The sequence below is a fragment of the Apis mellifera genome, linkage group LG16 (genome assembly GCF_003254395.2).
Source record: "Apis mellifera strain DH4 linkage group LG16, Amel_HAv3.1, whole genome shotgun sequence".
NCBI lineage: Eukaryota > Metazoa > Arthropoda > Insecta > Hymenoptera > Apidae > Apis > Apis mellifera.
The window spans coordinates 6401973-6416331 of record NC_037653.1 but is presented as its reverse complement, the minus strand read 5'-3'; the positions used below and the strand labels follow the sequence as shown (position 1 = coordinate 6416331).

Here is a 14359-nt window from a genome sequence, read left to right as displayed (position 1 = left end):
TAAATCTTAAAGCTGTAACGCAACACCATAAAGAGTTATATCGTCGTGATTTGGCTTATCGTAGTCAACTGATTCTGATGGAAACAGATCGTGACAAAATTTTTCTGATTCTTCGAAATCCGAGCGAAACGCTTAAATCGACGATTAAAATTTATAGAAGAAAAAGAAAAAATTCACCAGAAGAAAAAGTACTCTCTGCAAAATAATTTAAACAGCCCTAAGGAAAATATTTCTTGATTGCTTATAATTAAATACTATTACATATATATATATTCGTAATGAAAGCAATCTTGGGACAGAGAATACGTTCCAAGACTCTTGTTAATTTTTTCGAAACGAATACCTTCGATCGGTCTTTTTCACGAAAAAAAAAAATTGGCGTCTGATTTTGAATATCGAAGACGAGCACGAGTTTGAATATTCCCTGTTTTTTTTTCAAATTTATTAGAAATATCGAGAGAATTCCACGTGGAAGTTTTCAAGATACGTAGCTCGTACTTTTACCGGCTGCGTTGTTTACATCGACCAGGTTTTCTTCCGTAACTAATGTGGTCGTGAGCCTCCCGTGAAAACCGACCTTAACATGCACGTGTATACGCAAGGTCAGAGCTTTTACTTTACTCAACTGGTTTGTTATGACCGGCGTATCAAAAGGGACGGTAAATTATAACGTTCCCAAGGTATTTTTCAGGTAATTTTATTCCATACGATTTTAGAGCAATAATAAACGTAAAAATAACTTCCATTTTTATCCCCGTTAAAAATTTTAAACAATTTTTCAATCTTGACGAGCCTTTAATAATCGTCGCGCGGAAATTGAATATTTGTGATTATAATATGTTATATTAATTTATTATTATTATTATTATACATTTTTACATTAAAATGAAAAATGAAACGAATTTTGAAACGAGAGAGTTTAATTTTAACGGATTCTTTTAACTTTTTTTATATATATTATAAAAGAGGAAATGGTAAAAGCGAAAGCTTCGTTCTACCATATGAATATCAGAGTGGAATGATCGATTCACGTCAATCTCTCTGCAAGTTTAATAACCTCGTCTGGCAAATATGAATGTCAGCGCATAGTTACGATTGCATACCCGATAGACAAGCATTCAACTATTTTAAACATCGTTCAATTGTCGACTTCGTTGCAGTCTAGACTCTAGACCTAGACAGTAGCAAAGGTTACGTAACATTTAATAACGAACGATCTAATAATCCATCAACTTTCTCTCCACGGCAAATTTCTGACACGCTCCAGAAATGCTTCGACATTCGTTCGAAAACCGCGTTTTCTTTTTTCAAAATTAAAAAAAAAAAGAAAGAAACAAAGTTTGAACGCACGATGAAGGGAGGGAAATTTTATCCAGATAAAATCGGATCGGTTCCAACGAATTTCCCCCTTTATCCGATCCAAATTGGTGAACCCGAACAAGAATTCGCATCGGTTCTTTAATTATCGTAACCTCGTAAATCGGTGGAATAAATAGGCGTTCGCGTGTAATATGCGGAAGAAGTTATCCAACGGCCAAAATTAACCAACGGGCAGTTTGCCATTTATATAAATTTCTCGTTGCTCCTTTTCGCATCGATGCACTCGATATACCGAGAGATATCGCCATCTTTGTCACGCTAATCCGATGCATAAATGTACCGGCTCGTCTATGCGACTCGTCTCTCTCGATAAGAATATTTCTATCATCTGTCAAAATACTTGGGATCGAATCGAGAAAGTAGAAGTACTCGAGTATACAAAGATGTTTTAGAAATCTCTCTCTCTCTTCGATTCTCTTTTTCGTCCCTCTTTCGTTTTTCTTTTTTTACGATAATCGGACGATCTGGAATTAGCTCGATCTTGAAATATTAAATGTATACACGTCTCTGGCCGTAAGGGAAATCCGATATTGAAATTGAGCACGGCGACACGTAGTAAATGCGCGTATTATCATCAAAAGCTAAGCAACGGAAGATTGGCGACAGTTGGCTGCTTTCTCTCATTGGAGCGAAACCAGGTTTCAGAGCTGGCGACAAAGGCGACGAAACTGGAAGGGAATAAACTAACGACGTCGCATGGCTCGTCCATCTGCTTCTCATAGCACTTAAATCACCATGTAAGAAGATTACAATCAGCGTACATGACTACTTTGACCGCGAGGCGCAGTCGAAAACACGACACAATGGCCAGGTTACTACGAGGAATAGGTTACAGATCAATGGAACTCTCCGTCTCTCTTTTTCCCTTCCCTTCCTTTCCTTTCCTTTTCTTTCCTTTTTTTTTTTTTTGTTTCACAAAAAGAACGTGATCATAAGAGATATTGGCCGCGCCCAGATCTCGAAACGTAGCCGAGATTTGCCTCCTGTTCCTAATAAAAAACTTAATTGGGAAGGAATTCGTCGTGGCGTCGTTTGTCAAATATTTTTCCCCTTTTTTTTTTTTTCGAAAGAAAGGAAGGGGAGAGGAGGGGAGAAAGAGACTCCTTTGAGAGAGTCAAATTGAAATTAATTTCTCGTATTATAACACGAGACGTGAAGATGGAATTATATCGTGTTACGTGATAAATTTTGACGAAGAGAGCGCGAGAAATCGTACGTGTAAAAATGCATTTTGAACGAAGTTTCGAGAAATTGAAATATATATCGACGGGAAATAATTTGTGATATTCTTTAATCTGTGCGTTGACGGCAAAATGAATATTACGACTCTAAAACGGGAGGCCAAAAATATTCGAGAACCGTTATGAGGCACTACGTGAAAGGAAGATCGGAATAAAAAATATATAGGGTGCTTTATGTACTGGGTGTCCCGATATTTAACGATTTAATTTTTTTTTAAAGCGAATCCATCATTATTATTGGATTATTATCATCGATTATCGTTATCAATATTGCAACATCGGAATTAAATTGTAAAAAAAGAAAAAAATACACGACAGGAGTAAATTTTCAAAAAATAGGAAAAATCGCATTATCAATATTGCAGCATCAGAATTAAATTGTAAAAAAAGAAAAAGTATATGTATAAATTTCGAAAATTTATCCGTAAAAATACACGACAAGGGTAAATTTTCAAAAAATCCAGGAAAAATCGCCTTATCAATATTGCATCATCGGAATTAAATTGTAAAAAAAGAAAAAAATATATATAAATTTCGAAAATTTATCCGTAAAAATACACGACGGGGTAAATTTTCAAAAAATAGGAAAAATCGCATTATCAATATTGCAGCATCAGAATTAAATTGTAAAAAAGAAAAAGTATATGTATAAATTTCGAAAATTTATCCGTAAAAATACACGACAAGGGTAAATTTTCAAAAAATCCGGGAAAAATTGTGATCTTTACGTGTAAAAACATTGCATAAAATTATTGGAAGAATTGGAGAAAGAGGAAACTTATTGGAGGAGATCTTAAAAAGATTGAATATTTTCCGACTATCCGACACCGACAAAAGTCTTAATACGCTAATATAACCGGACTCATCTCCCAATCAAGTATCATAAATTTTCATTGCATCGTACGATTCATAAGATGTCACAGGTAACAAGCATGAAATTTGTTGATTGCACTGACACCACGATGCGAAACATAAATTACGCGGTATAGTACTTATTACACGCGATTTCACAGTAACTCAAAATATCTGAAAGGAATAAATACAAAGTCTATTGTTCGGTGACTTATGCCAGCCGGCCGTCTTATATTGCGCATTATATCATCGCACTGTTTGCTCTATCACAATGAAAATGGCTCGGTGTATAAAACGAATTGCCATGCTACGGCAATAAAATATAGTTCATCGCGCGGTGACGTCCGCCACGTAAGTCGTAAAGAACATCCCATCCACCGAAAACCATCTCTTTGTCTTTTATCCACACTCCGCGAAATATCACTTATGTACCAGTTCGATCGCGAGGAAATCTCTCTCTCGTTAAATTCCATCCCTAAATAAAATCTGATCCAACAATCCCTTGATCCAACTCTTGCAACTGTTCGAAAAGTAAAACTCGTCTGCGATGCATTCTTCGCTTTCTTCGATGCACGTGCTGCAGAAGAAGAAGAGGAGGAAAGGAGAGGGAGAAATAAAAAAGAAATCGAGAACACTTTCTCCATTTTTTTCCCCGTCCTCGAATCGGTTCATCGAGGACGCAACGTAACGTTTTCGAATTATTCCATCTCTGCCGAGATACCTCGTAGGAGATGATCGGTCGTTATGAAACGAGCCGCGATCCATCCATCCAAGGGAATAATGCCTTCGGTCGAGTCTCCGTTCGAGTGGAGAAGGCGTGGACGAGTTCGTTCATGGTCCGCCGGAGTCGATATATCCACCGTCGGCCGAGCCGACGTAACGTAACGTAACGTATCGTGTTTGCTCTCTTGGATTCAGCGAAAAGGAGAGAGGGGAGGGGAGGGGAGGGGAGGAAGGCGAAAACGATTCAGTCGGATCGACTTGGCCGCGTAAGGCGCTCGCCTTGGCAAAATGTCGCAGGCAATATTCGTGAAAGTCATTTACAATCGTTGCTCCTTAACCGAGGAGGGATACCCGGTGACGTCAACTTCGATTACAGCCAAATTCAATGGCAAGGTCTTTGGCCTCGCCACCACCCGGTATTAAGGTCAAAGACAGCGAGAAAAGTCTCTGTCGATACGATCGGCTGCTATCGTCAGCCTCGGTCCCGAAGATATATACACGGCGTGCACGCAATTCAACCGCCGAAATTGCAAGGTGAGATCGGTATCGTTTTTCCTTTTACGGGATCGTTTTTCCTCCTCGTTTCGCTCCTTCGATATATTCTTCTTCATTCTGGAAAATGATATACGTATATACGACGTATTTGCACGTTTCAACTTGTTATTCTGTTCCTATCTTTTTTCTTTCTTTTTTCTTCTTCCTCGATCGATTCGAGAAATTTGACATTTACTATCGATCCGTTTAATCGATCGAAAGCAGGTAGATATCTAATAAATAACGGGCAAAGTGAGAGTGAGGCAAAGGGTGGTCGGACCGGATCGAGTACCGGACTGTACCGGTTCCAATTTTTCCTACGATAAATTTGAAACAAAGTTCCACGCATTGTAATAGGTGGCCGTCTCGCGGATTTACATATCCCGAACAGTGGACAACCGAAATACCATTGTAATTTGCAACGGGCGAACGAAATAATCGTGGCTCTCTTGTGCGGCCGAGCGTGAACAGAAGAACTTTATTATACAGGGGACAATTGGAAGGTATTTACGAGGCAGGGTGATTTAAGAAGAGCAAACGAGCGGGCTGAAAGGGATTCTCTCCGCGACGATCCACGCTTTAATTTCGCATCTTGTTGCAAAGAATTCGTCCATACATCTCTCTCTCTCTCTCTCCGCATCGCGACAAAGGCCAGGAATGCCTTCTCCTCTTCCTCCTCCTCCTCCTTTTCCGGTCCCCGCATTGGCGACCGAAGAATAACGCGTACGAATGAAGATAAAAGGTGTAAAGAGAGGGGAGGAGGGGGAAAGAGAGAGGAGGGTAGACGAGACGTTAGACCGCGGGATAATTCTGGAGGTCGGAGTTAAAAGCGTGGGCGGGGATCAAGATAAATCATTTGCATACCGCGCTTTTATACAGCGCCGCGTGTTTACACGCCCACGAGCTCGGTGTATTAACGACACTTTAACGAAGATACGCGGAAAACCGCGAGATACCGGGGCCAAATTTTTCGAAACGTCGGCCACGCTCTAATGAATAAGACATGTAACGCGTGGAATTTTATTAATACCACCCCTCCCTCTCCCCCGGTTGACAGGTTCGTTAGCGAAATTCCCTTTCGGCTATCGAGATAATAGCCGATTTTAACGAACGATCAGCAAATTGCACAGATATATATATAACGTGGAATACGAAGTAGAAATTTTTCAAATACCTTCACGCAAACCGCACCCGTTGTCGTTCACCTCGTCGAGGATGCGAATAAAGTCTCGCCTGCCTGAAAGTAATAGAATACAACACCCTCGCGGGATGCCTCGCTAACACTGTTTATACGTAACGCCCAACCAACGTTAAATTATATGGACAATAAGGTGTAAGTATACGGCGTGTACCAACACCTCCGGAGGATCGAATTTATCCTCCCGTAATTATTCACGATTAAATGAATTACACGGTGTACGATTACGTCTCCCTCCCCCGTAGCCGTCTCGATACACCGCCTTTGTCCGTTTTTCGGATTATTGTGTTTTTCGTGTATAGTGATTCGTGGGTTCCTTCGAGGGTGCAATCGAGATAATCGATCGTACGCCTCCCACAAGATTACAGCGACGCAGCCCATCCTCGGGGAGGGAGATGCAAATTGATTCGTACATTGAGTATATCTTTGAGAGTAGTATGTCTTGAAGATTTTTTTTAGCAAAGTTTTTTTTTTTCTTCCTTTCGTAACGCGAAATCAATATCACTTGAATTGATCGATGAATAATATCGATGATCGATGTATATAAACTGGAATGAGCGCGCGATTCTTCTTACGGATGGATAATTCTTCTCGAAAATATGATCTACGAGCGCGGATGGCTCGATCGATGCGATCGTAAAGCTTTCAAGCTTGCGAGGCTCGCGTCAGGCCGAATAAATTAATTCGACGTCCCGGACGATTTATAACGGGCGGATATTTATTGGAGGGAAGGGGGAGGGATCAAATGGAACCACACGTCGAATCGTCAGCGTTATTTATCAGTGAAATTATTCGAATAAACCTTGAATAAAGGCCGCATCGTCACAACAACCTCGCGTCTTTGGGCGTGGACCGCGTTTGGGATTGAATGCGAAGGAAACGAACCTTGAAATATATAGCGTTTGACGTAACAGATATCCGAGGAGGTTTAAAAGTTGGTGGTAAAAGTAAGGTGAAGGATCACTTTGGAGAACGGGCGTGCCTAGGAAACTGGTTTTCCAGATCTGATTGAGAGTAATGTTGCCGAGTTCCGTTTTATGAATGAAACGTTCACCGTGTCTACCGTTAAACTCTTTCTTCGAAAGAAGGAACGCGTTTCGATATTCAACGAATTTTCCAGAAACAACGAGGCAACATTGTTGGACGGAGACAGATTAAATAGAAAAAAGAAGAGGGAAAAAGAAAAAGAAAAAGCGGTGGATAAACGGATACCAATCAAAGTGTGTGCACAAGTGCGTACACGTGTACACACGTGCGGACAGATAATGTTAGAAACGGCGGCTCTCCTCGACGCAATTATGATCAAATTGTTCTGCCCTCGTATAAGATACACGGTTGGCAGCTTGACAAACGCGTATACACGAATACGTATATACGTACGCCTATATAATAAAAGGTTCAGTGACATTCGGTGGTATAGATATGGTTGGTCGTAAACTTTTCGTTTCGAGCTTTGCACGAACGACACGCGCGCGCATTCCTTCCTTGCCAACCGCTAATAATTCGAATAAAAATACGCGCGCGCGTTCTATGCACGCCATCGTCGTACCTGGAAACAAACCGTTTAGGGGGGAACTCTCACCAGCAACCCGGTTTTGTAGGACAAATATAATTGATCGAGTTGTGCAACGGGCACGAAATAACTCTCAGGCGCGGACATTTGTTACGATAAGATGGCATTTCTCCACCATTTCGAGCCCGCTGTTTACAGTTATGCACAATGTGGCTCGTATCAATGGTGAATAATTTCGTTCCCGTCCTGGACGATAAATCATCCGGATCGAAACGCGTGGAAATCTTGAACGGTGATGATAAAAATTTTAGAGAATATTCTGAAATTCGTTCGAATCTCGTGGAAGAATCTCCGAAACAAAAGTGTTCTATCTTTTTGAAACCGTGTTTCAGATAACGCACGTAGCACGCAATTGTTGATTGCGCGATATTTATTAATTAATCGTTAAATTATCAGTCTTATTTGTATGCATGACACACGATATCTATATTTGTACCAATGCTCGTTCAATTGAGTTACATGAATGGTTTAATCAGCTGCAATTTGTTTAATTAATTAGAGTGGGGTATAATTTGTCTCTAGCGCAATTACAAATTGCCTATCCCACCTCAAGTTGAATTTAATACTATACGGTTGAATACGAGTATAAAAATCAACATCTTGAAAAAAATCTTGAGAAAAGAGAAGAAACAAGAAATATAAAATATAATGAAAATACGTTAATTATATACAATTTCTTAAAACGTAGCTACGATATAGTTGTACGAATAACAGTAGAATCGGTATCTATTTAAAGTTTTATCTATCCTAAGACAAACCGACGAGACAATTTTAATCAGGTAGTAATTTCAATACCCCGATAAAATTGAGCAGAAAACTGTGTCAAACGGTATGTCAGATACGTGTTAACAAGCACGATAAACGAAGAAACAGTGTGCAAGTCCTTTATTATCGTGGTGGCAAAGTGCACGGAATGAGATAGCGAGGCCTAACTATAATGTGATGTATTTGCTACCAGTATTTTCCAGATTTCAACGTTCAACCGTTTTCCGTGTCTCGAAACAAAGAACGTCTCTCTCTCTCTCTTTTCCATTAAATTATTTCCCTCTCCCTTCTTTCTCCTTTCCCTCCCCTCTCACTCTCTCTCGTGTTTCGTTTTTTCGTTTTATTCTCGTCCTGGCGTCCATTGTCTTCGGAGGGGAAAAAAAAAACACAAACAATGAATGAATTGCACCCGAACGATTCTCGCCATAAAAAAATTACACGCTTGCTCTACGTCCAACTCGACGATAGCTCGCCGGCCAGTAGCAATTCCTTACTTTTACATTTACAACGCGTTAGCATAAACCTACTAATAAGCGAGCTTCGAACCACACTAACAAACTGAACGCGAATCTTTCACTTGGATTTTGTAGACGCGATATGCATTATTCACGCGTGTGCATAACGCGTTGGATAAAAATTTCCGCGTTTAAGAAAACGGGTTGGGAAGAAAGAAAAAAGAAAAAAGAAAAGAAAATAAATTATTGCACGTGCGTCACACGCGCGTATCCCATCCCCCCTCTCTTAACTTGAAATTAAAATCAAAATAAATGAAATAATCGCGATTTAAAAAAAGAATAAATAAATATATATGTATATACGTATTTGTACAACCGGTGATTATCATTGTCTCCCCCTTTTGATCGTTTAATTAAAATTCCTTACCAGATCCAATAATATTCACCCGCATAATTGTACAATTATAAAAAAAAAAAATTATACGATTTCAACCGATCCCCCAATCGCATCTTATTAGGTAAGAAAAATATACGAGAATTAATCGACTCTCTCTCCCCCTTGTTTACGCACGCTGTGCGTAAACCTTGCGTGAAAAAACAATGAAACAATGATTATTCATCGTGTAACTTCACGTTTAGTCAACGTTACAATTGATTTTCACAAGGAAGCTGCTTCTCTAGGAAACTGCTCGAACGAAAAACGTTTGTAACGCTTGCAACCTCGTTACAACTCATACCTCTGCTATGATGATGCGAGTCCAGCAGTTGTTGAAGGCACCTTGAAAAAAAAAAAAAAAGGGAAAAAGAAGGAGAAGGAAGAAGAGGTGGAGAAGAAGAGGTGGAGAAAAAAAATTGGCAAGCCATTTGGCGCGGGTTTACAACGCGCGCGTAATTCATAAAGGTGGATAATTAGTTAACTAATTAATAGCGGCCGCACCGAGAGGAATAATGGACTCCTTCCCACGGCCGATTGCGATCAAAAAAAAAAAAAAAAGAAAAAAAAATCTCCTTTACGAGATGATCACGGTCGTTAAATCTGGAATCGGTTGTGCGTAAGTGAACCCGGTTCCGTGGAATGTTTTGTTTAGAGGGAAATTGAGGTGGGAATCGTGCGTGATTATGCATTGTACGCGTATTTAACCGCGCTGCTCATTAACATTAATAAATGCCCGCGTGCAATGCAACGATACACTTTCGTGCGCGTTCCTTCTTTCTTTCTCTCTCTCTCTCTTTTTTTTTTCTTTTTCGTTAAGGACGGCCTTTAAAGAAAAGGAAGAGAGAGAGAGAGAGAGAGAGAGAGAGAGAGAGAGAGAGAGAGACGAGAAAAGAGGGGAAACAGTTAACCAGAGCTCTTTACACATTGTTTTCCCCGATCGTTCGTTATCCCCTTCCGTTACGGCTTTGAGCAATGCATATACATGGCTTTCAATGCTTTACGTTCGATACTGTTAAGAGGTTTTTTTTATAAAAAAAAAAAAAAAAAAGAACGTAATTTATGTGCGTCTTAATTGATACGAATTCGAAGTAATTGCGTTCGTTGCACGTATACGGTTCTCCGCGATATATTTGTAGCGGTATATTTTCTTTTCTTTTTCATTTCGGTCGATGATTTGTAAAGTAATAATGTATTGTTTCGTTGGAACGCGAAATGGCAGTGTTTTTTTTTTTCGTCAAGTAAGAAGAAAATTGAGGTGAAATGTAAATTAAAAAACGGCCACTGGCACGCCACTGTTAACGAGCAGAAGATAATCAACAGACTGAAATTTATTCGCAACTTGGTATTTATTAAAAGTTATTTATTGCATGTATATTTTCGAATAATTTTTTTGATAAATTTTCTCTCCAATATACGTATACATATACGATCCGTTGTTACTTGAATCTTGAATTAAATTTTTAATCAAACTTTATAATTTTCCGATTGATATTCGACACGTTGTAAAATACGATCGTTGCGTGCTTATTTCTGTAATTATTTTATTTTCGACGTCTACCTATTAATTTTCTACTTTAGCCGGCTATTAACACATCAAACGATCCCGACCCGTAGTTCCTTTCTTCATTTACATCTTAAATATCGTATTTTGCAACACTTTTCCTAATATTTTTCCACGGTGAAATCGTCCTTTCCCGATTTTACCTATATAATTCTCCTCGACCCATTCGATATGGCTTAAATCAATCCCGGTCGAATGTAACAAGATAAATTACGCATAGCCAAGTAACGAGAAATTTGCATAAAGCGCTCGTTTCTTAAAACGCCATATTGCGTAGTATAAATACATGCGTACGCGTGCACACGTAGTCTTGCAATCGCGTTATTTTTTTTTTTTCTTTCTTTTTTTTTTTCTTTTCCTTTTTTTGTTTCTTTGCTCGTTATAAACGAAACGTTAAAAAAGTATGCCAAGGCAAGACGAGTAAACAACCGTAATATCAAAGCAACGATATCTCTCTCTCTCTCTCCTCGATACAAATTTTTCTCCGTGTTCCCTCCGATGTTTCTATATCCGACGACGAAAAGTTCCAACGAAAAGGCAACTGAACAAAAAAAATGTAAACACACGACTGCGGCTTCTCGCGAACGCAGGTCGTAGAGAGAGAGAGAGAGAGAGAGAGAGAGAGAGAGAGAGAGAGAGAGAGAGAGAGAGAGAGAGAGAGAGAGAGAGAAGGTCTAAAATACAAATACGACTAATATCGCTACGAGGAACGGTTTAACCATTAGCTTTATACTTTAAAATCTTCGAAATAATCTTTCTCTCGGGATAAATCAATCTATGCCCTTCAATCACGCGATACGGTGAAGAAAAAGGAAGAAAGGAAAGATTACTACCCAGACGAATCGCATAATAAAGAAGAAGGATGGTAGAAGGGTACAGAGGAATATCGAAGAAATGATGATAGAGTGGAACGAGAAATTTCATCGCTTACCAATTTCATGTGGAGCTCCCCTTTAATCCGATAAATTGCATTCAACAGGAGGCGTAACTGGGTCTCCCTCTGTGGAGATCGATGAAACGAGGATTCCTACGAAAACCCGCGCTTCGCGTGTCGAGAAATCGTCGCCTCGCTCCTCACCAGAACAAGAAACAAAAGGCACGGTTTTACGATTTTACGATTCACCTTGGTAATAGATGTCACACACGTGGTTGGTTTCGCAGTTTCACGATTTCACAAACACTTAGCGCTGATCTCGCTTTCACTGGAAGATTCTTTTCGCGGAACTCGTATATTTATCGAGTCCAACTTATAATAAACATCGCACTTATAAATCACGAATTATAAAACGAATCGACACGTGGTCGATTCCCTTATCGAACGAGGGGAGGAAAGGGAGACAAAAAAAAAAGAAAAGAAAAGAAAAGAGAAAAAAAAGAAAACGTCGTCACCCGATCAACACGCGTTGATCTATCGTTCGTTCTATTTCTCCGTTACGTAACACCAGAAATTCTTCGCCGCGGACCAACGATTCCTTTCCTCCAACGATACACGTGAACTTACACGATCCCCGCGCCACTTGCCTTCTTACATTGTTACAATGGAGGGGAAAAAAAATTCTCGCTCGAGCGGTTCACCTAATTTCTCCACCGTGCCGGCGTACGTAAGATCGTCGATATCCGACCTTCGATGGACGACGGGTGCAACAGCCTTCCTCGATGACGTCCACCGGCATTTGCACGTGGTGGACGATAAAGCGAGAAAAACGGGCGTAGCGAATCGCGCCACCACGTTCGTTTCTAATCGACGATCGAATGTTCTCTCTCTCTCTCTCCTCGCACGGGTACGGGACGGAGGGGGGACGGGGCGGGAGGGGCGGGGCGGGGGGAGGGGGGAGGAGGGGCACGAGTGAAGAGCGAACGCGGCGAACACGTGGCCGATCGTATTTACGCGGCGCGACCGACGAGAGCGGCAACAACGACTTTAGTACTCGAACGTCGGAAGCAGACTAAACGATACAGGGAGCAGAATCGATTCCCAATCCATTCGCCGCCGCGGAAACACGCAGTGCCGCGATCCCGGTACGAATCCACCAGTACGAATCCACGAGTACGAGGAATTGAGAAATCGGCTCGGCACCTCGGATCCCACCTTCGCTGCTGCGCAACTCTCTGCCCTGCATCGAATTCGATATCGAGCCGGTGTGGGACGTGAATACATCTCCTCCACGGTGCATCCCGTGCCTCCTTTTCCTCCTTCTTCCGCTTGTGCAACCGCCAACCCGACCCAACCCCGTGATACGTACGTACCTATCGTACGTGACTATCGGGACAAGGGGGTGGGAGGGGGGGAGAGGGAAGGAGGGAGGGAGGGAGAGCCTCGAGATAATTACGTATTACGCATTCGAAGGAGCAAGAAGCGAGCTAGGGGAGGCGAGCCGACCACTGAACGTTCGATTGACCGATCCGGAAAAATTCCTGGATCGGGCTGTGCGATCCTCTGCATCGAGGTGGAGGACCACCAGTGTGGGTATGATGCACGCGAAACGGAGTGGGATAGAAGGGGGACAGAGAGAGAGAAAGAGAAAGGGAAGAGAAGGAAAGAGGAGGAAGAGAAAGAGAGATAGAGAGAGAGAGAGAGAGGACAAGGAGAAACGCGTGCGGATATTGGAGATCGGTCGAAGGACCACGAAGGAATTAGGTCGTAACGGGGCGTGAGAAATCACGTAATAGATCCGCGCACGACTATCGATACCAGGTGACGTGTGATTAGAATAAGGTCTTATCAGCGTGAGCGTGCACGAGGTACTGAACCACGGCACGAGGTATCCACTGCCGGCCCCTCTTTGCCGTGCAAGAAGAGTGGAGGGACAGACAGGTGCTCCAGCTTCTGTCTGTCTGCCTGTCTACCCGCCTGTCCGCCCGCCTGACGCGTTTGCCCCAACCCGTTTAGGCTTTGTTCACACTCCCCGGGTATTACCGCGATATCGAGCACGCGTTTCAACGATCGCTTTGAATATTGAATCGAGTCAATGTTCGACCAAGATACGATTCTCTAAACGATTCGAAGATAATTATTTAACTCGAACTTGGAACTTGTCCTGTCCGAATCGTGGTTAAAAGTTCGTAGTTCCGAGTTGTCCTCGTTTCAATTTTCCATGTATGGATGGATTAAATGTTAAGGACGAGAGAATTTGGACAGGGGGAAATGTCGATGAGTTGGAAATGATGAAAAAGGGAGAACGAGTTTATCGAGATCGTTATTTAAGCTCTGTTCATACGCTTGAGAAATTTTTCGAGATTTTCAACACGTATGATGTTAAGATGTATATAAGTTTCAAGGATATTTTTTCAAAGATGCATTGAATCGTTGAACATCGAAACGATATATCGGTAGATTCGTCTAATTTTAGTTAATTTAAATATTTGATTTGATTTGATTAATTGTTTTAAAGGAATTGTTTTAAAACTTGTAGAAAATGGCACTAACATTCTCGAAACATTTCATCATCGATGAAATCAATAGTTTATTTATCAATACTGTCGATAGATTGTATCTTATCATTCAGATATTTCACTTTGTATCGTCTAATTAATAAAAACTTACGTATCTAAATTCTTCGTTTTAATTTGTCAATCAATTCTTTGATGGATTAAATCGGAACAATATAGAAACAAAATGGAAAATTATTAAATTATACTTT

At 40.9% G+C, this 14359-nt stretch overlaps 1 long non-coding RNA gene across 1 annotated transcript in view; it reads right to left on the bottom strand.

Annotated features, from left to right (window-relative positions):
• The window catches only part of LOC100578474, a 53900-nt gene extending 39572 nt beyond the window's left edge, over positions 1-14328 (bottom strand). Inside the window, exon 1 of the long non-coding RNA XR_120113.4 lies at positions 11650-14328. This is a non-coding gene — a long non-coding RNA (uncharacterized LOC100578474). The remainder of the gene's footprint in view (positions 1-11649) is intronic.
• Positions 14329-14359: the final 31 nt, after the last annotated feature.